The 20,342-nt window shown below is 42.6% G+C and overlaps 1 long non-coding RNA gene across 1 annotated transcript; it reads right to left on the reverse strand.

Annotated features, from left to right (window-relative positions):
• Positions 1 to 3,961: 3,961 nt before the first annotated feature.
• On the reverse strand, positions 3,962 to 20,336 carry LOC145546345 (uncharacterized). The gene is made up of 4 exons (XR_014082771.1): positions 17,796 to 20,336; positions 15,704 to 15,904; positions 13,488 to 13,566; positions 3,962 to 4,560 (listed from the first exon to the last, which is right to left on the reverse strand). It is a non-coding gene; the product is annotated as an uncharacterized LOC145546345 (long non-coding RNA).
• Between the last annotated feature and the right edge of the window lie 6 nt (positions 20,337 to 20,342).

Genomic DNA, 20,342 nt, shown 5'->3' on the forward strand with positions numbered 1-20,342 from the left:
TTACCATGGTGATGTTAACACCATCCATCTGCTCAGGCGGGAGATGTAGGGAGATGCTGAGTCCTGCTTCAAGGCCACAGGTGTGAGGCCTTGTACCAAGGCCACAGAAGTGGAGCCCAGAACCAAGGTCATCTCTGAAGTTGACTGAACCCCTTTGTAAACATTTCCAAAAAGCCCCCGTGATCATCACCAGCAGGCTTCCTGACTCCAAATTAGGCAAAAATGCCCACTCCAGTAATCACCCTATAGTGTCTTAGTCTTAGTCACTCAGTCATGTCCAACTCTTTGCAATCCCATTAACTGTAGCTCACCAGGCTCCTCTGTCCATGGGATTATCCAGGCAAGAATACTGGAGAGGGTGGCCATTCCCTTCTCCAGGGGATTTTCCCAACCCAGGGATTGAACGCAGGTCTCCCACATTGCAGGCAGATTCTTTACCATCTGAGCCACCAGGGAAGCCCTAACCAATCTCCTAATGCCAACCTTCCAGCAGGAATTTTCTGTCTTGAGGGTATAACAATTGGCTACTAAACCATGAGAACTATTGACTCACCCTGGTCTGTCAGAAGTTTGGCACACTGCACTTGCAGTTCTTAACATTATCACTGCTCTTTGTTCTTAATAAACTCACTCCCTTCTGAAATGTTCTGTCTGGAAATTCTCTTCCAACCTGCATTAGGACTGCCTCGACCAAAGAAAATCATCTGAAGGCAATCTTCCTCCCCTTTTCCCTTTCTGCTCCTCCTAGCTGGAAGCATTTCCTCCTCACTCTAGACTCTAGTTGCCGTGCCTCTCTCACTGTTTATATAACTCTATTTTACAACCTCTCCTGGTTTTATGTCTTCTCCTCCCTCTGATGCAAGGTGCTTGGTAGTAGGGTACAAGCATTCATCCTTGTCTCTGCTACTGGGCTTTCACAGTCTCTGGCACAGAATCAGGATCAGTAAATGTTTGATGAAAATAGCAGTGGCTGTAATAATGTGATGAAGCTATTTGTGTACTTGGGTGCCCTCCCTTCTCTGCTCCCCACTCATCTTCAGTTCCTAGTAGGTTGTTTGTACATAGTCACATGTCCATGATGCCTTTAAAATCCCAAGGGCAAAACCCAGCATCTATGTCAACGGCTCAACAGAAACAGTCAAAGCAGATGAAAGCTGTTTAGCAGAATTCCTTCAGGCTGCCTTGTCACTTGACCCCTGTGCCAGGCTCCCCTACCTGATAGGATTCTCTGGTTTCATATATGTATCATGGGCTCAGCAAATCCTGATTAAGCTTTAAAATGTAGTCCCCACTCATTCCAAGGGTCTGTGACCTGGAATATCCTTAACCCTAAAGCTTGAACTTATTTGGTTCATGAATGAACATCCTCCACATTGATATTCTCTTTGTAGTGTTATTTAATACAATTTCCTCCAAAAGGAGTTGGGGAGAGGATAACGAAAATATCCACCAGTAGAGGATTATTTACATAGATTACAGTCCATGAACAAGAATGAATGTGTTCTGTTTTGAAAATATTTCCAAAGATGTATTACTAAGGTAATGAAAGGTTGTTGTTTAGTCACCAAGTTGTATCCAACTCTTTTGCGATCCCATGGACCGTAGCCTGCTAGGCTCCTCTGTCCATGGGATTGTCCGGGCAAGAATACCCGAGTGGGTTGCCATGTCCTCCTGCAGGGGATCTTCCTGACTGAGAGAATCTTCCTGACCCAGAGATTGAACCAGAGTGTTACGCATTGCAGACAGATTCTTTACCACTGAGCCACTGGGGAAGCCCCAATAAAAGGTAGTTATAGAAAAAAATGCATAATATGGTTTCATTTAAAATTTTAAAACCCAATAACCATGATCATAGATGTACATACACCCACATGTGTGTGGAGAAAGTCTGGAAGGAAGTGTTTATTCCAGACAGTTCACAGGTGTGACCTGTGAAGAGAACAATGGGAAGGGAAAGAGTAGTGGAAAGGTACTGTTTATTTGCTTTTATTTGATTTTTTCCCCACAATGTATTTATTGTTTGATAAATAATCAATTAATTGATTAAAATAAGGCAGTCATTGCCATGTGAGAAATACTCAGTGCAGTCTCTCCTTCTGCTAAATAAGGACTTCCTGGCTCCTTCCTGTGGTGATGAGAACAACTGGGGACCAGTCACTCCCAGATCTAGACCATGGTCCTAGACTCAAAATCGCACTGCTGCAGGACCACCCTGTTCCTCTAGCATGCCCTTGATTATTACAGCTATCCACTACGCAAGGCTAATACTGAACATTCACTGCTACTGGCTCATTTATATGAATTATCCCATTTATTCAATATGTTAAAACCTACTTTAGAGATGAGCACTGTGAGGAATAAAGAAACTTACTCAAGCTCTCCCAGGTGAGAAATAGAGGAGCCAGGATTCAAAACCATGGATCCGTCCCTGCCAAGGGAAGAGTCTGGACCATCCGTATCAATGACATCAGTGCGAGATGAGAAGTCAGACTCCATCAGATTTCCCAGGTGCATCAAGAAGCACAGGGATTGATATTTACCAAATGCATGGGAATCATGTACAGAAACCAGGGCAGATAGGTTCATTAATGTGAGAACTGTTCTGATCTCCTTATTGATACTGGACCTAGGACTGACTCCACTTAAGAGGAACCACCGTCATGCCTTCATCAGTATGCTTCCCACAAATGTACAGAAATTGGGATGGCGTCACAATAAATGATATCTCACCAAATGGTCTGTAGTGGTTTTGAGGCTGCCAAGAAAGATCTCAAAGAGCTGTAAGTTCCAAAAAGTAACCCTGAGCTATTCTGTAGACCCACCAAGAGGCACGGGAATATCCAAGGCTCCATTCAGTTTGAAGCTAAAGGGAATCTTGGGACTCCTTCAATAATCATCTCTCCCCTCGTGCTTCAAACTCTGGTTGGATTATTAAAATTTTGAGTATTGTGCCATATGTAAAATAGAGAGCCAGTGGGAATTTGCTGTATGACTCAGGGAGCTCAAACCAGTGCTCAGTAACAACCTAGAGTGGTGGGATGGAGTGGGAGGTAAGAGGGAGGTTCAAGAGGGAGGGGACATATGTATACCTATGTGGGATTCATGTTGAAAAATAGCAGAAACCAACACAATATTGTAAAGCAATTATCCTCAATTAAAAGAACAAACTGAAAGAAAGAGAAAAAATGTTCTTTTGAGTATTGTGGACTTTAGATTAAGCAATAAAGTTTCCGCAGAAAGCAAAATTCTTACTTTCAGTCTATTGAACTATGATTGGGAGGATTTCAACTTTCAGGAAATAATAATCATAATGTTGAATCAGAGGTACAATGATAAAACCAGATATGAAACTTCGGGGTTTGTAATGACATTTCTATTTCTGTTTTCTTTTGTTTATTATTTGTAAGTTTCTTGAGGACCAGGAGTGTATGTTTATGTGCATCTCTGGAGCTTAACAAAGTTGCTGAGAGTAGAAACCACTCAGGACATGCCTGTTGAATGGCTGAGTGAATAGATAAGAACAAAACAAATGCTAAAAATTTTGCCTGCCAGTGGCAGCTCTTTCTAGCATTTGCATCCTGATGAATCCTTAATTACACAAGATGAAAGAATACACTGTGCCTTGAGTGAAGATGAGAGAGAAGCTTGGAGTCTGTTTAGTAATATCCTTATAAGCATTTCACAGAAACTGTAAAGCTCACTAATCTTTGGAAATAGTTGGGGGCTTCCCTGGCGGTTCAGTGGTTAAGAATCCGCCCACCAATGGAGGGAACACAGGTTTAATCCCTGATCCAGGAAGATCCCACATGTGCCTTGGGGCAACTAAGACTGTGCACCACTATTACTGAAGCCCAAGTGCCCTAGAGACTAAGCCCGCACTCTGTAACTAGAGAGTAGCCCCTGCTTGTCGAAACTAGAGAAAGCCCACAGGCAGCAATGAAGACCCAAGGCAGGCAAAAATAAAATAAGTTAATTTTTAAAAATCTTTAGAAAAAAAAGGAAATAGGGAAGACTACCGTTCCCTGATGTAGACAGAGCTCACAAAATGTACATTGTCCACTGAAAGCAGGAGTAAGACCAGTCCCCCATCTGCTGATAGGTATGTGTGCTCAGGTTATGGAGTGCATTTTATATCACAAGTCCAGCTCTGACCCAAATCTCTCCTTTGACCAAACTTTTGATAATTTGGTTAAATTTCAGCTAATTATTAATATTTGACAGAACCACTTCTCGTAACTCAGGGCATTGGAGTCTGTCCTCCTTTGGCTGTCTTTGCTGAAAATAGCTCTGATGGGAACTGTTCTTGAAGGTCAGTGCAAAGCTTCCAAGAAAACCCTGGTGTCCAGAGAAAGGGCAGGATTAGCCGTGAAAAGTGGATTCAAACCTTTTTTTTCCTCATAAAGATGTATGGGTCAATGTGGGACTTGTCAGTGTCTCAGTCCATTCACTTGACTCCTTTTCCAAGCAGGTCCATCAGACAGACTCTTGACTCTGGTTTTGGTTGATGCTTTTCATTATAGTTGGGGAGTCCAGTTCAAAGAAACTCCAAATTTCCAAAGGCTAGAATAAAACGCCAAATGTTACTCTGCACAGCACAGCTTACAAAGACCTACTCATTCCCAACAACCTGTTGGGCAGACATTGTTTACACTATCACTCCCATTTCTCCAGAGAGAAAACTGAGACTCAGATAGGGAAAGCGTCTTGTCTGAGGCCACACAGCAAGGAAACAGCCGAGAAGACAGGCCTTCTGAGAGTGATCCTCAAACTGTCTGCACTATGCCAGGGGTGCCTCCCTTCACACCTTCATGCTAAATGCAAAGCAAGGTTTGGATTTCTATTACTTCATTAGTGAAGCTCTCTGGGGAAGGTTCTGTGGATGAGATAGGATGTGGTGGCTGGAGGTCCCCCTGAGTATCTTGGGGATCTCTCCAGGGGGCTCTCTTTCCCATTTCTCCATCCCTTTTGGAAAGCCCCCTGCTAGACCTTCAAGTTGCCCACTATATTGTCTATTTGAGTCTATCAGTGGTCATACATCCTGGCATCCAGAGACCCCTCTGGCACTCAAGTGGGCATAATAAGACTGCCTTGCTTTGAACCATTCACAGACTCCAACTGTCACGTACGGTTTATTGCTGTCAATCATCTTCAGTGACTCTTGGGGAGGAAGGGTCCTGGCCTCCATTCTCAATCTCTTCAATGGGCATATGAAATTGTTACGCAACCAAAACTTAGGTCCACTTGCCTGAGGGCAGTAAAGCCAATCTACTGACACTGGGTTGTGGTTTATTGTAAGGTGCATACAATGAGTCTGGGACAGTTAATGCTCAAAAGGCCTGAACTCCCCAATAGGTTTCAGCAAAGCATTTTTTTTTAACTTAAAAAAAATAATTTGCTTATTTTTATTTTTTGGCCACTCTGTGCAGCATGTGGGATCTTAGTTCCCTGACCAGGGATTGAACGATGTCCCTTGCACTAGAAGTGCAGACTGCCAAGGAAGTTCCTTTTTTAACTTTTTATTTTGTATTGGAGTGTAGTTGATCAACAATATTGTGTTAGTTTCAGGTGTACAACAAAATGATTCAGTTATACATATACATTATCTATTCTTTTTCAAATTCTTTTCCCACTTAGGTTGTTGCATAATATTGAACAAAGTTCCTTGTGCTATACAGAAAGTCCTTGTTGGTTAAAAATGCAGCAAAGTGGGCTTCCCTGGTGGCTCAGTGGTAGAGAATCTGCTGCCAATGCAGAAGATAACGGTTCGATCCCTGGTCCAGGAAGATCCCACATGCTGTGGAACAACTAAGCCCGTGAGCCCCAAGTATTGAGCCCGTGCTCTAGAGTCTGCAAGCCACAACCACTGAAGCCCATGCACCCTACAGCCTGTGCTGCATGATAAGAGAAGCCACTGCAATGAAAGCCCAGGCACCACAGCTAGAGAGTAGCCCCCGCTCACCTCAACTAGAAAAAAGCCCAAGCAGTGACGAAGACCAGCACGGCCAAAAATAAATATATACATAAATAAAAATTATTTTTAAATGCAGCAAAGCATTTTTAAAGGCAAGGTGAGGGAGGAGAGTCACAGAGGTCAGTTGGTGCACAGTTCTCTGATTGATTGATGGGGGGGGCGGTAATAGGCTGGTGTCACAGGGTTTAACATTATCAATCCTTAGGGGCCAGTAGGTCCGGGGGGAAAGGGCTCATGCTCATTAAGTGGTTAATTTCTTTCATTTGTTGGGGCTTTTAGTCTCTGCAAAACTATTCAAGAAATGTGCATCAGATACTATTATCTGGATACTTCAGAGAGGAGCTAAAGTAGAGTATACTGGGGTGGGATCTGTCCTGGGAAAGCTGCAAAGGGTCCTGATTGGTTACAAAATAGGCATTGCCATCAATCAGAAAGGGTGCAGAATTTGTAGTCATGTTACCAAAAGAGGCTGTGGATCTGGCTGCTTGCCGCTCCAAAGCCAATAAGCAAGCCAGGTTGGTGGAAAGGAAAGTTGGCTTTATTTCAGATGCTGGCAACTGGGGTGGGGGAAGGTGATGGATATCTGTCCAAAGGCTTACTCCCCCCACCGCTGACAAGCAGGCTGTGAGAACTTTTATAGACAGAGTATGTGTGTGTGTGTGGGGGAGGGGATACATGCAAAAAACAGCACAGTCATCTCTAACAGTCATCTTTAAATTAGTCATCAGTGGTCTGACTAGCCACATCTTGGTTGTTTTAGGCAGAGTTAATCTTCAGTTCCAGGATCCATTTGTTCTCATTTCTTTGTGGCCAGTTCTTGGAATTGTGGCAGCTCATGTCCTGGGTACAGTCTGGTCATCATGTAGTTAACTTCTCCACCTGGTGTTTTAGTGTCTATAAGACAGGCCACAGGATGTGGCTCAGAATATTATCTATAGCCCTTGAGAAAGAACTGAAGTTCCTTGACTATGCTTAATGACTGCATTATTATTATTTAGTCTCCTTTGACCGTTTTCCTTTGTTTCCAAATTTCTCACTTCTCTGATTAAACTTATTCTTTGGCTAAAGTTTTCCACAGGCAAAAGGTAGGCAGAGGACGTGGTAGAGGGTGGGGGCAAGGACCATAGGCTCCTGCTCTGTTTCAGTCAGATCACAGAATCCTGGTTACACAATCCCAGTTTCCCCAACAATAATTTTGTCACTTGCAGAATAAGAAGCAATGTATTTATTGCCTCATGCAACTAGTGTTTATGAGGCATTTACCTCATGCTGGGATGTTGCTCATCCCTTGTTAATACCCAAGATGTTAACAAGTTGCAGTCCCTGTCCTTGAGGAACTTACTGATCTTCCCAGCATGGCAAATTGTCTCCTGGCACTGCTTGGGGCTTTAATAGAGACCAACCATGTGGATATCTTCCCCAAGAACAAAGGCTGAGGAGCCTGGGGGGCTAGAGGTGCCTCTTTGCTCCCTGAGCTGCTATGCAGAAGTTGAAGGTGCAGGAGCAGGGAGGCTGGGGGGTGGGCAACTCATTCCACCTTCCCGAAGCCTGTTCCTTCAATGATGAAACATGGAGCTAAATGTGCTATACAGAGCAAATGGTCCAGACTTGGCTTTGGTAAGGATGGTAACGGGTCAGAGGTGTTAAGGGATTTGCCCAAAGTTCCAGAGTTCTGGTGTTGAAGCTGATATTCAAACTTCACTCGACTTCTGATCAGCAGACACTGTGGTGGTTTCCTAACGTATATCCCCACCTACTTCTTTTCTAACAAAACCTCAACCTTGTTCAGATGGTATTGTGCTTTCTCCTACTTGCAGTTCTGTGCATGTCTGATAAATCAAGTACTTTTTGTATCCGTGTCTATATCTATATCAATCTAAAGAGAAGCGTTATCTTTATAACACTGTCATCTCATCAAACACATATCTGCATATCCTCTCATATTCTTTGTTGTTGTTCAGTCACTAAGTCATATCTAACTCTTTGCAACCCCATGAACTGCAGCATGCCAGGCTTCCCTGTCCTTCACTATTTCCTGGAGTTTGCTCAAACTGATGTCCATTGAGTCAGTGATGCCACTCAATCATCTCATCCTGTGTCACCCCCTTCTTTTGCCCTCAATCTTTCCCAGCATCAGGGTCTTTTCCAATGAGTTGGCTCTTCACATCAGGTTGCCAAAGTATTGGAGCTTCAGCTTCAGCATCATTCCTTCTAATGAATATTCAGAGTTGATTTCCTTTAGGATTGACAGGTTTGATCTCCTTGCAGTCCAAGGAACTCTCAAGAGTCTTCTCCAGCACCGCACTTTGAAAGCATAAATTCTTCAGCACTCAGCCTTCTTTAATAGGATTCAAAAATTTCCCCACATCAGGAATTTGCTGGTGGTCCAGCTGTTAGGACTCTGCACTTTCACTGCCAAGGATCCTTCAAGCTACATGGCATATACATACATACATACATACATACATATATATATATATATATATATACACATATTTCCCCACAGAAGTGTCATGTGTTTTACAAAGTTAATTTCTCGTTTTAGAGGTTTTGCTAATATTATGCTCTGTGCTAAGTCCCTTAGTCATGTCCAACTCTTTGTGACCTCATGGACTGTAGCCCATGAGGCTCCTCTGTTTGTGGGATTTTCCCAGCAAGGTTAATATTATAGATGTATCATATTTTCTATTGTATTTTTTAATTGAAGGATAATTGCTGTACAGAATTTTGTTGTTTTCTGTTAAACCTCAACATGAATCAGCCATAGATATACATACATCACCTTCCTTTTTTTTAATCCCCTCTCTTTTGAACCTCCCCCCAACCCCCGCCATCTCCCACCCTATCCCACCTCTCTAGATTGACACAGAGCCCTTGTTTGAGTTTCCTGAGACATACAGCAAATTCCCATTGGCTATCTATTTTACATATAGTAATGCAAATTTCCATGTTACTCTTTCCATACATCTCACTCTCTCCTCCTCTCTCCCCATGTCCATAAGTCTATTCTCTGTCTGTTTCTCCACTGTTGCCCTGTAAATAAATTCTTCAGTACCATTTTTCTAGATTTCATATATACGCATTAGAATACGATATTTATCTTTCTCTTTCTGACTCACTTCACTCTGTATAATAGGTTCTAGGTTCATCCACCTCATCAGAACTGACTCAAAAGCACTCCTTTTCATGGCTGAGTAATATTCCATTGTGTGTATGTACTACAACAACTTCTTTATCCATTTATCTGTTGATGGACATCAAGGTTGCTTCCATGTTCTGGCTATTGTAAATAGTGCTGCAATGAACAATGGGATACATGTGTCATTTTCAACTTTCGTTTCCTCAGGGTATATGCCCAGGAGTGGGATTGCTGGGTCTTATGGTGGTTTTATTCCTAATTTTTTAAGGAATCTCCATACCGTCTTCCATAGTGGCTGTACCAATTTACATTCCCACAAACAGTGCAAGAGCATTCTCTTTTCTCCACACCCTCTCCAGCATTTATTGTTTGTAGACTTTTTCATGATGTAAAGTGATATCTCATTGTAGATTTGATTTGCATTTCTCTAATAATAAGCAGTGTTGAGCCTCTTTTCATGTGTTTGTTAGCCATCTGTATGTCTTCTTTGGAGAAATGCCTGTTGAGATCGTTTTCCCACTTTTTGATTGCGTTGTTTGTTTTTCTGGCATTGAGTTGTATGAGCTGCTTGTATATTTTGGAAATTAATTCTTTGTCCGTTTTTTCATTTGCTATCATTTTCTCCCATTCTCAAGCGTTGTCTTTTCATCTTGCTTATAGTTTCCTTTGCTGTGCAAAAGCTTTTAAATTTAATCAAGTCTCACTTGTTTACTTTTGTTTTTATTTCCATTACTCTAGGAGGTGGGTCATAGAGGATCTTGTTTTGATTTATGTCATTGAGTGTTCTGCCTATATTTTCCTCTAAGAGTTTTGTAGTTTCTGGTTTTACATTTAGGTCTTTAATCCATTTTGAGTTTATCTTTGTGCGTGGTGTTAGGAAGTGTTCTAATTTCATTCTTTTACATGTAGTTGTCCAGTTTTCCCAGCACTATTTATTGAAGAGGCTGTCTTTGCCCCATTGTATATTCTTGCCCCCTTTGTCAAAAATAAGGTAATCATAGGTACATGGGTTTATTTCTGGGCTTTCTACCTTGTTCCATTGGTCTATATTTCTATTTTTGTGCCAGTACCATACTGTCTTGATAACTGTAGCTTTGTATTATAATCTGAAGTCAGGAAGGTTGATTCCTCCAGCTCCAGTCTTCTTTCTCAAGACTGCTTTGGCAATTCGGGGTCTTTTGTGTTTCCATATGAATTGTGAAATTTTTTGTTCTAGTTCTGTGAAAAATGCCATTGGTAATTTGATAGGAATGGCACTGAATCTGTAGATTGCATTTGGTAGTATAGTCATTTTCACAATATTGAGTCTTCCTACCCAGGAACATGGAATCTCTCTCCATCTGTTTGTGTCATCTTTGATTTCTTTCATTAGTGTCTTATAATTTTTGTATATCCCATTAATACTCTTGACTTTCATTCTGGGATGTGGTTTCAAAACAATTTGATTCTGTTGGATCTTTAAGATTTGATAGGCAGGCTGGAACAGTGCTCTGACTAGGAATAATTATTCCCCAGTACTGAGATTGCCTCTTTCAAAAGTAAGTATTCAGTTCCCATAATTCATGTGGTAGGAGCAGGCACTATTACCTCTAATCCTCTGGCTTGGTTCTTTCCTTGGCTTTGGAGTAGTTCCCTTGCTGATCAGTCTTCTGGTAACACTTGAAGATCTCTGGGATTCTCTGCCTGTGATGCTCTTTCCTCTCTAGTCCTCCATCTTGCAAGCTTTCACTGACTTAGTCTTCCTGGACGTTCAGTTTTGTCTCCTCAACTCAGGGGGTTCACCAAGGTCTGCCTGGGTTTCCTCTGTTGTGCCACAGTCTAAGAACTCAAGGCAGTAAGTTGGGGCAATCATAAGACTTATATCATTTACTTTCAGTTTCTGCAAGATTAATTTCCTTCACTGTATGCTGTCCAGACTTCTGAAAACTGTTGTTTCACATATTTTGTTAGTTATTTTTTTTTTGGTTGTTTTAGGCAGAAAAGTTAATTGTGGCCAGAAACAGAAGTCCTCTCTCTCTCTTCAAAAAAGTTTTTTTTGGTCTTGGGTTTGTTTTCTTATTTTCTATTTAAACAAAATTAAAAAAATGTTTATTTGCTTGTTTGCATCTTGTCTTAGTTGCAACATGCAGGATCTTTTCGTGGGGTGTACAGGCTCAGTAGTTGGGGTGCACAGGTTTAGGTCCCCTGCAGCATGTGGGATCTTAGTTTCCCAACAGGGATCAGACCCTTGCCCCCTGCATTGCAAGGTAGATTCTTAACCACTGGACCATCAGGGAAGTCCCCTCTCTTTTTAATTACTGATAATCATTTAATCTTCAAATAATGACAATCTAATCTCTTCCCATCCAATTCTTATACCTATTATTTCTTTTTCTTGCCTTATAATCTTGGCCAGGACCTCCAGAGCTGTGATAACAATAATGGTAATAGTGGGTCACCTTGCCTTATTTCTAATTTAAAGTTTTCATGTTTTTACCTATGATGGTTGATGTAGGTTTTAGCCAATAAACTTCACTTGCTTCAGTCTGTTTCATTTGAGTTCAGTGAATCTTCTTAACGCAAAAGTATGCCAAGTATTTCTCTGTAGGTGCTGGGCATAGAAAGATGCAGGTGGTCGTCTTTGAAGAAGAGATCATAGCTTAGTAGGAAAAGCAGGAAGCATCATTGGTCCCTCAGGACTCACAGGAAGCTTAGCTACTAAGGTCTTGGCTGGGGGAGATTTCTATCCTGTTTGTATCTGCGAGTTAGTGGCCAGCTCTTTGATCCCATAAAAAGCAGAATGAAGTGCCCATTTAGCATATACCAGGAGAGCCCCATAGACAGAGATTCTACAGCTGATCTCCAGGTTGAATCCAGCCCTCTCCCCCAACCAGCCTGCCCACAGCATCCACAATCCAGATCAACCTTGAACATCAGAACTGCAAAGGACACATTCTTTGAAAACATTCATTCCAAGATATTGTAACCAAGAATCTATGGGACCCAGAAGGGTCTAGGAACATTCTGAAATTGTGTACAAAGATCATATTGCATTTTTCTAAAAAGATGCTCTTTTGACTCTCAACTTTTGCCTCTCAAAACATGCAAGAAGTGATCCCTTGTTAACTTTAGGAAACAGAGAAGTGAAGTGAGTGGCTCAAAGTCCCACAGCCAGGAAGCAGTGGAGCTGGAATAGAGCTTGGGGGGCAGCTCCATCCCACTCTCTCCCCCAGCTTGAAACCTAGAATAGAAGCCCTCAAAGTGGTCCACCGAGGTCTTGTACCATGTTCAACATCCAGATGTCTGAACCCACTGCAGACCCACCAGTTGGATCTCTGAAGGTGGAGTCTAGGTGTTTAGGAATCTCCCCTTGTGTTTTGGGACACAAAGCAGTTGAGAATCTAGGACCTTTCCTAGAATTTTAAAACGCACATCAAAACACACCTAGGGCTACCTTGATGGTCCAGTGGTTAAGAATCTGCCTTGCGATACAGGGAACACCGATCGGGGAAGATCCCACTTGCTGTGGAGCAGTTAAGCCTGTGGGCCACAACTACTGAGCCAGTGCTCGAGCGCCTGAGGGCCGCAACTACTAACCCGTAGCCCGGAACTACTGAAGCCTAGAGTGAGTGCCTAGAGCCTGTGCTCCGCAAGAGAAGCCATCACAAAGCGAGGCCTTCACACTGAAACCAAGAGCAGCCCCCACTCACACCAACTAGAGAAAGCCCATGCACAGCAACGAAGACCTACCATAGCCAAAAAATAAAATAAATAAATCTTTTTTTAAAAAAACACACCCAATAAAAGGTAGAAGTAATGAGATCATTACAACCACTTTCAAGTTTTAGCTATTTTTTTTCTGATACTTTTCTATACATTTCTAAATAACACGTTTTATGATCATTCCTTTTTCTTCTTCTTTTCCTCCTCTCATTCTATTTCTGGCTTTAGATACTATCAACGACTCATTATCATGGAAGATTAGGATCACGAGGCTTATTTGGTGGTTTTCAGGTGCCCAGTTGGGCACACCTCTGCCATCTTGCTGTCAGAGGATGCCCCGGCCATGCCCCATAGCACCTGCCATGGAAAGTCCAACCTCTCCTCACCTTGTGGAGTGTGGGCAGAACAAGCACAAGTGACAGAAAATGGTGCCAACTGGAGACCGTGAAAAAAAGTAAGTATAACATTACCAGTGTGTCTACCAGGTCCCTGGCCAGGAGGTGGGGAGGGGGGTAGTAAGAAAAGATAACTCTCAGTGGTGGTGGTCCAGTGGCTAAGATTCTAAGCTCCCAGTGCAGAAGGTCCGCGTTTGATCCCTGATCAGGAACTTGATTCCACATGTTGCAATGAAAGTGTTCACATATGGCAACTAAAATCCTGCATGAGGAAACTCACAAAGATATCACACGCTGCCACTGAAGATCCTGCATGCTGCAATGAAGACCGAAGATCTCACATGCTGCAACTAAGACCCCTGAAGACAAATAAATAGATAAACATTAAAAAAAGAAAATTCTCATAGCAAAACTCTAGTTTTGCCAATTTTCTTTTCTTGGCCACAGCAGGCAGCATGTGGGATCTTAGTTCCCTGACCAGTGATCAAACCTACACCTCTAGCATTAGAAGGCAGATTCTTAACCACTAGACCACCAGAGAAGTTATACCAATTTTCTAGGAAAACATTAGGCAGTAATTTCCAATCACCATGCAGAGTCATACTCTAGTATTTGCCTAATTTTTCAGTAATTTTGGGTGGTGGATATAAATGTCATATACAATTTATGAATTAACGTAAAAGAAATGGAAAACCCTATTGCCACAAGATTTATCCTCTTGTCCCCCTTCCCCCCATAAACCAAAATTGAAACTAGTTCAATTGAAACTGCTGCTGCTGCTAAGTCGCTTCAGTAGTGTCCGACTCTGTGCGACCCTATGGACAGCAGCCCATCAGGCTCCTCTGTCCACAGGATTCTCCAGGCAAGAATACTGGAGTGGGTTGCCATTTCCTTCTCCAAATTGAAACTAGGGTTGACAGTAATAAAGCCACTGTAGCAAGCACGCTTGACTGAATACTGCCCTCTAGTGGCAATGAATGTAAACACTCTGGTTTATGCTGGAATCAGGAACCAAGAGTTGGAATTCAGGGTGGTGGTACCATGCAGGAGAGAAGGGAGTCAAACGCTCCTATCACTTAAATTTCTGCATGGTGTGACTGCGTAAAAGACGCTCTCTTCTGCTCCACCTAAAGTTGCAAACTCGAGTCGCCCAGGCTGGACCAGGGGCCACCTCTTCCATGCAACTCTGGCTACATCTCCTGAGCCCCAAATCTATGTGGTGAGCCAGACCTGTGCTTGCTTCCCTTGGAGCACTTGTCAGTTGGACTGTGAATGTATTTCTGTCTGCGTTCCTCTGCTCTGCAGACTATGGGATCATGGAGTGCAGAGCCTGGCCCAGTGCCTGGTACTTTTTTAGGTGCACTATATGTATATATATATATATATATATACATATATATATATATATATATATATATTTAATTATTGGGCTTCCCTGGTGGCTCAGATGGTAAAGAATCTGCCTGCGGTTCAGGAGACCTAGGTTTGATCCCTGGGTTGGGAAATACCCTGGAGAAGGAAATGGTTGCCTACTCCAGTATTCTTCCCTGGAGAACCCATGGACACTATATATATATATATATATATATATATATATATATATATATATACAACATATTTAATTAAGCATCATATATGTATTGTACATTAATTATACATCATATATATTATACATAATTTATGCAATAAAATGCATGAATGGCAGAGTAAATGTTTATCACTTTAACAATGTCAGCTCCAGAGAATGAGTGTTCTACTCTGAAATCACTTTCTAAATGAAGAGGATGCTGCAATCTCTGCTCACACCCTGCTTCAGGAAGGAAGAGCGTTTTCCTCAGCTGCTGGGAACCCCTGGGAGAAGACCTTCAACCCAGGAAGCTAGGAACCTCTGCGAGAAGACATTCAACCCATAGCCTTCTCTGGAGATTCTATCAGCTGATGGGACAATTGTATACACTGATTGTATTGACTTCATTCAAGGTCACACCTCCCCCTGGGGCAGCCATATGCAATGACTGACAGATGTCAGAGTGACTTATAGCATCATATCTGATTCCTGAAGACACTGTGATGTCTCCAAGGTCTGGCCTCAGGGATCTTCTTCCCCAACGCTGGGTAACTTGCTCCATTTCTTCACGTGTGCTCAGTCGTGTCCGATTCTTTGCGACCCGGTAAACTGGAGCCTGCCATCAAAGCAAACACGCTGTTCTCCCCTCCCCTCCTACCTCTTGGGATACACCTCCGGTGCTCCTGCTCCTTCCTTTCAGGAAGCTCCGCTGAGCATCGTAGATTTTTAAAATGTAGCCTACGGACTTCCCAGGTGGTCCAGCGCCAACTCGGGGGGAGTGGGCTCGAACCCTGGTCTGGGAACTAAGACCCCCTGAGATCCCACATGCTGCGTGGTGCAGCCAAAAGATCAACCAACCAATCAATCAAATAAAAAGAAAACTGTGTTTTAAGCTGTTCCCCTTGCCCCTGTGCCCCTCTGTGACTCACATAGTTTCCTGATCTCGGTGCCTGCCTTCTTTCCCTTGGCAGATGTTTTCTTGATGCTGCTTGTGGCATCCCGTTGTGAGATAGATGGTCAACAAGTCCTGAATCTCCCTCAAAGTTTTCAGACAAATACTTCCCATCTTCACTCTCTCCCTGTCAATTCTCTTAGGAAGAAGCTGCTAGAACAGGGTGGGCAAACATCTTCTGTAAAGGGCCAGAGAATAAACATATGAGGCTGTGCAGGTGTGGACGAAAAATGTCACCTGCCTTACTGGGAAACAAAGGATATTGGAGCCATCAAACCTTCAGCCACTGCAGCCTCCATCAGACTATACACCCCAAGGGGATTCATTGGAGAAAAGTGGGATACTGGCCCTAGACAGCTAAGGTGCATATCAAAGGAATGATTTCAATGAACCCAGACTCTTACATCTTCCCATACATAAGTAAGTGCTAAATTCAGTAACTTGACATGTCTGATTTCCTTTTTGACAGTTATCTCTTAATGTTCTGACTACCTGGTTTCTGTTGCAAAAACTCCTATATATTCTAGCTCTTCCCTTACCTCTTTGGAGCAGTGTCTCAGAGCTATCTGAGAGGCTGCCTCCCAGGCTTAAGTTCTCAGTAAGTCTGCCAAACAAAACGTAATTCTCAACTTTTGTACATTTTTTTCCCAATGGACATGGGCCACAGAGTCTATGGTGCAGCTTCTCCACTCTGTGCAAAAGCAGCCATAGAAGGTATTCAGATGAATGGGCACAGCTGGGTTCCTGTAAAACTGTATCCATGAAAGCAGGCAGTGGGCCAGATTTGGCCTGTGGGTCATAGTTTGCTGACCCCTGTCTGAGACAGTTGACATCTGCTCCCCGCCTAGCTTGATCTACGATAGTCCTGCCTGACTTGTGTCCCATGTTGTCTCGGGCTTGTTCTCTGTGATCTTGACCTGTGTCATCCACATGGTGTGTACAATACCTGTATTGACTTGACGGTCACCTATTGTTTCTTACCTCACCTGAAGTAATAAATTATATATTGACCTTACTCTATTTTGCCTCTCTCCAAATTTGTTGAAAGCCACACATAACCACACTCAGAGTTATTGTTTAGTCGATAAGCCATTTCTGACTCTTTGCAACTTTGTAGTCCATCAGGTTCCTCTGTCCATGGGATTTCCCAGGCAAGAATACTGGAATGGGTTGCCATTTCCTTTTCAAGGGAATCTTCCCGACCCAGGGATTGAACCTGCATCTCCTACATTGTCAGGCAGATTCCTCACTGCTGAGTCACCAGGGAAACCCTCACTCAGAACAGCATTACTCATTAAAAGGAGTTAACTGATTGTTTTATTCCTGGTCATGTGCTGGTAAGAAGTTTGGGACTAAGAAGCACCAGGAGGAAGGGAAGGTATCAGGGTAGAGACAGTGTCAAACATCTCTATCACTGCAGCAATGTCTTCCTTCCTCTTTAAGCAAATACTTTATCAAGCATTTACTATATGACAGACACTGTTCTGAGCACTGGGGATATAAATCAGAGGATGGAACAAAACTATCCTATGCTTTCCTGGGATCTTTCAGTATGGTAAGGAGAAACCAGTGACCCTCTAGATGGTCTGGGGGCGATAAGTTTATGGAAAAGAGTAAAGCAGGGTAGAATAGGGACAGAGTAAAGGTACAAAGTGAAAAAGTGAAAGTTAGTCATTCAGTCATGTCCGACTCTTTGTGATCTCATGAACTGTAGCCACGACTCCTCTGTCCGTGGAACAGTACTGGAGTGGGTTGCCATTTCCTTCTCCAAAAGGTACAAAGTAGGTGATTAAATAGTTCATCTCACTAACAGATTTAAGTGAAGAAAAAAGTATGGGAACCCCTGTAAGTTTATGATCACTCAAGCAAGCAGATTTGGGAGGGAGGCACAAGAAGGAGGAGATATATGTATACTTAGAGCTTGTTCACATTGTCATACAGCAGAAACTAACACAACATTGTAAAGCAATTATACTTCAATTTAAAAAAAAGAAAGTAGATTTGCTTAACCACAAAACAAAGCAGGGTTGCTTAGCAACAAAACCATGTAATAGAAGCATAAGACATACCCTAAAACAATAAAACAATGGTGGCATGAGACCCACATCCTGCCCAGTGAGCTCACTAAGTTGATGGTTCCTAGGACACACTCTTCTGCATGCACTAAAAACAAAAATATAAGGAAAAAGTGAGATGATTTACCACTTTTGACATACGTTACTGCCTTTTTGCTCATTTCCATTGTGCCATGAGAGCATGCCAGGCCTCCCTGTCCATCACCAACTCCCAGAGTGTATTCAAACTCATGTCCATTGAGTTGGTAATGCCATCCAACCATCTCATCCTCTGTCGTCTCCTTCTCCTCCCGGCTTCAATCTTTCCCAGAATCAGGTTCTTTTCAAATAAGTCAGTTCTTTGCATCAGGAGGCCAAAGTATTGGAGTTTCAGCTTCAACATCAATTCTTCCAATGAATATTCAGGATTGATTTCCTTTAGGATGGACTGGTTGGATCTCCTTGCAGTCCAAGGGACTCTCAAGAGTCTTCTCCAACACCACAGTTCAAAAGCATCAATTCTTTGGTGCTCAGCTTTCTTTATAGTCCAATTCTCACATTCATACATGACTACTGGAGAAACCATAGCCTTGACTAGACAGACCTTTGTTGGCAAAGTAATGTCTCTGCTTTTTAATATGCTGTCTAGGTTGGTCATAACTTTTCTTCCAAGGAGTAAGCGTCTTTTTTAATTTCATGGCTGCAGTCACCATCTGCAGTGATTTTAGAGCCCCTCAAAATAAAGTCTGACACTATTTCCACTGTTTCTCCATCTATTTGCCATGAAGTGATGGGACCGGATGCCATGATCTTAGTTTTCTGAATGTTGAGCTTTAAGCCAACTTTTTCACTCTCCTCTTTCACTTTCATCAAGAGGCCCTTTAGTTCCTCTTCACTTTCTGCCATAAGGGTGGTGTCATCTGCATATCTGAGGTTATTGATATTTCTCCCGGCAATCTTGATTCCAGCTTGTGCTTCCTCCAGCCCAGCGTTTCTCATGATGTACTCTGCATCTAAGTTAAATAAGCAGGGTGACAATAGACAGCCTTGATGAAATCCTTTTCCTATTTGGAACCAGTCTGTTGTTCTATGTCCAGTTCTATCTGTTGCTTCCTGACCTGCATACAGGTTTTTCAAGACAGGTCAGGTGGTATGGTATTCCTATCTCTTTCAGAATTTTCTGCAGTTTATTGTGATCCACATAGTCAAAGGCTTTGGCATAGTCAATAAAGCAGAAATAGATGTTTTTCTGGAACTCTCTTGGTTTTTCAATGATCCAACGGATGTTGGTAATTTGATCTCTGGTTCCTCTGCCTTTTCTGAAACCAGCTTGAACATCTGGAAGTTCACGGTTCACGTACTGTTGAAGCCTGGCTTGGAGAATTTTGAGAATTACTTTACTAGCATGTGAGATGAGTGCAATTGTGCGGTAGTTTGAGCATTCTTTGGCATTGCCTTTCTTAGGCGTTGGAATGAAAACTGACGTTTTCCAGTCCTGTGGCCACTGCTGAGTTTTCCAGATTTGCTGGCATATTGAGTGTAGCACTTTCACAGCATCATCTTTTAGGATTTGAAAGAGCTCAACTGGAATTCCATCACTTCCACTAGCTTTGTTCGTAGTGATGTGTCCTAAGGCCCACTCGACTTCACATTCCAGGATGTCTGGCTCTACGTGAGTGATTACACCATTGTGATTATCTGGGTCATGAAGATCTTTTTCGTACAGTTCTGTGTATTCTTGCCACCTCTCCTTAATATCTTCTGTTTCTGTTAGGTCCATACCATTTCTGTCCTTTATTGAGCCTATCTTTGCATGAAGTGGTCCCTTGGTATCTCTAATTTTCTTGAAGAGATCTCTAGTCTTTCCCATTCTGTTGTTTCCCTCTATTTCTTTGCATTGATAGCTGAGGAGGGCTTTCTTATCTCTCCTTGCTATTCTTTGGAACTCTGCATTCAAATGGGTATATCTTTCCTTTTCTCCTTTGCTTTTGGCTTCTCTTCTTTTCACAGCTATTTGTAAGGCCTCCTCAGACAGCCATGTTGCTTTTTTGCATTTCTTTTTCTTGGGGATGATCTTGCTCCCTGTCTCCTGTACAATGTCACGAACCTCCGTCCATAGTTCTTCAGGCACTCTATCAGATCTAGTCCCTTGAGCTATGGTTAAACCCCTAGAATAGACCTATGCTTAATAAAAAGTGTTTTTCTACAAAACAATGTCATGAATCCCCGTGGATTCTGAATTCCTGACGCACTAGCCCTAGTTTGAGAAACAGAGAGTTCGTCAACCTTGCGATTTTTGCAGGTGGGAAGCGTGAAGCCCAGCGAAGCTAAGGGCCTTTCTTCTTTCCACCTGGCGCTCAGTTTTCTAACCTGAAACATGCGGCGATTTGTTACTTCCAGGGCTGCAGTGACGATTAAGAAGCTGAATAAAACGTTTAGCAGAGTGGTTTTAAAAAAGGCCAAATGTGGAATACAAGGTTCCGTCTCATGTTCATTCCCTCCCGTTCCCTCCTCCACTTACGCCGCCCTCGGCCTCCTACCCATGAGGCCCTGCTCATCCTC

Source organism: Giraffa tippelskirchi, chromosome 4, assembly GCF_054371585.1.
Source record: "Giraffa tippelskirchi isolate mGirTip1 chromosome 4, T2T-mGirTip1v1.2.pri, whole genome shotgun sequence".
Taxonomy (NCBI): Eukaryota; Metazoa; Chordata; class Mammalia; order Artiodactyla; family Giraffidae; genus Giraffa; species Giraffa tippelskirchi.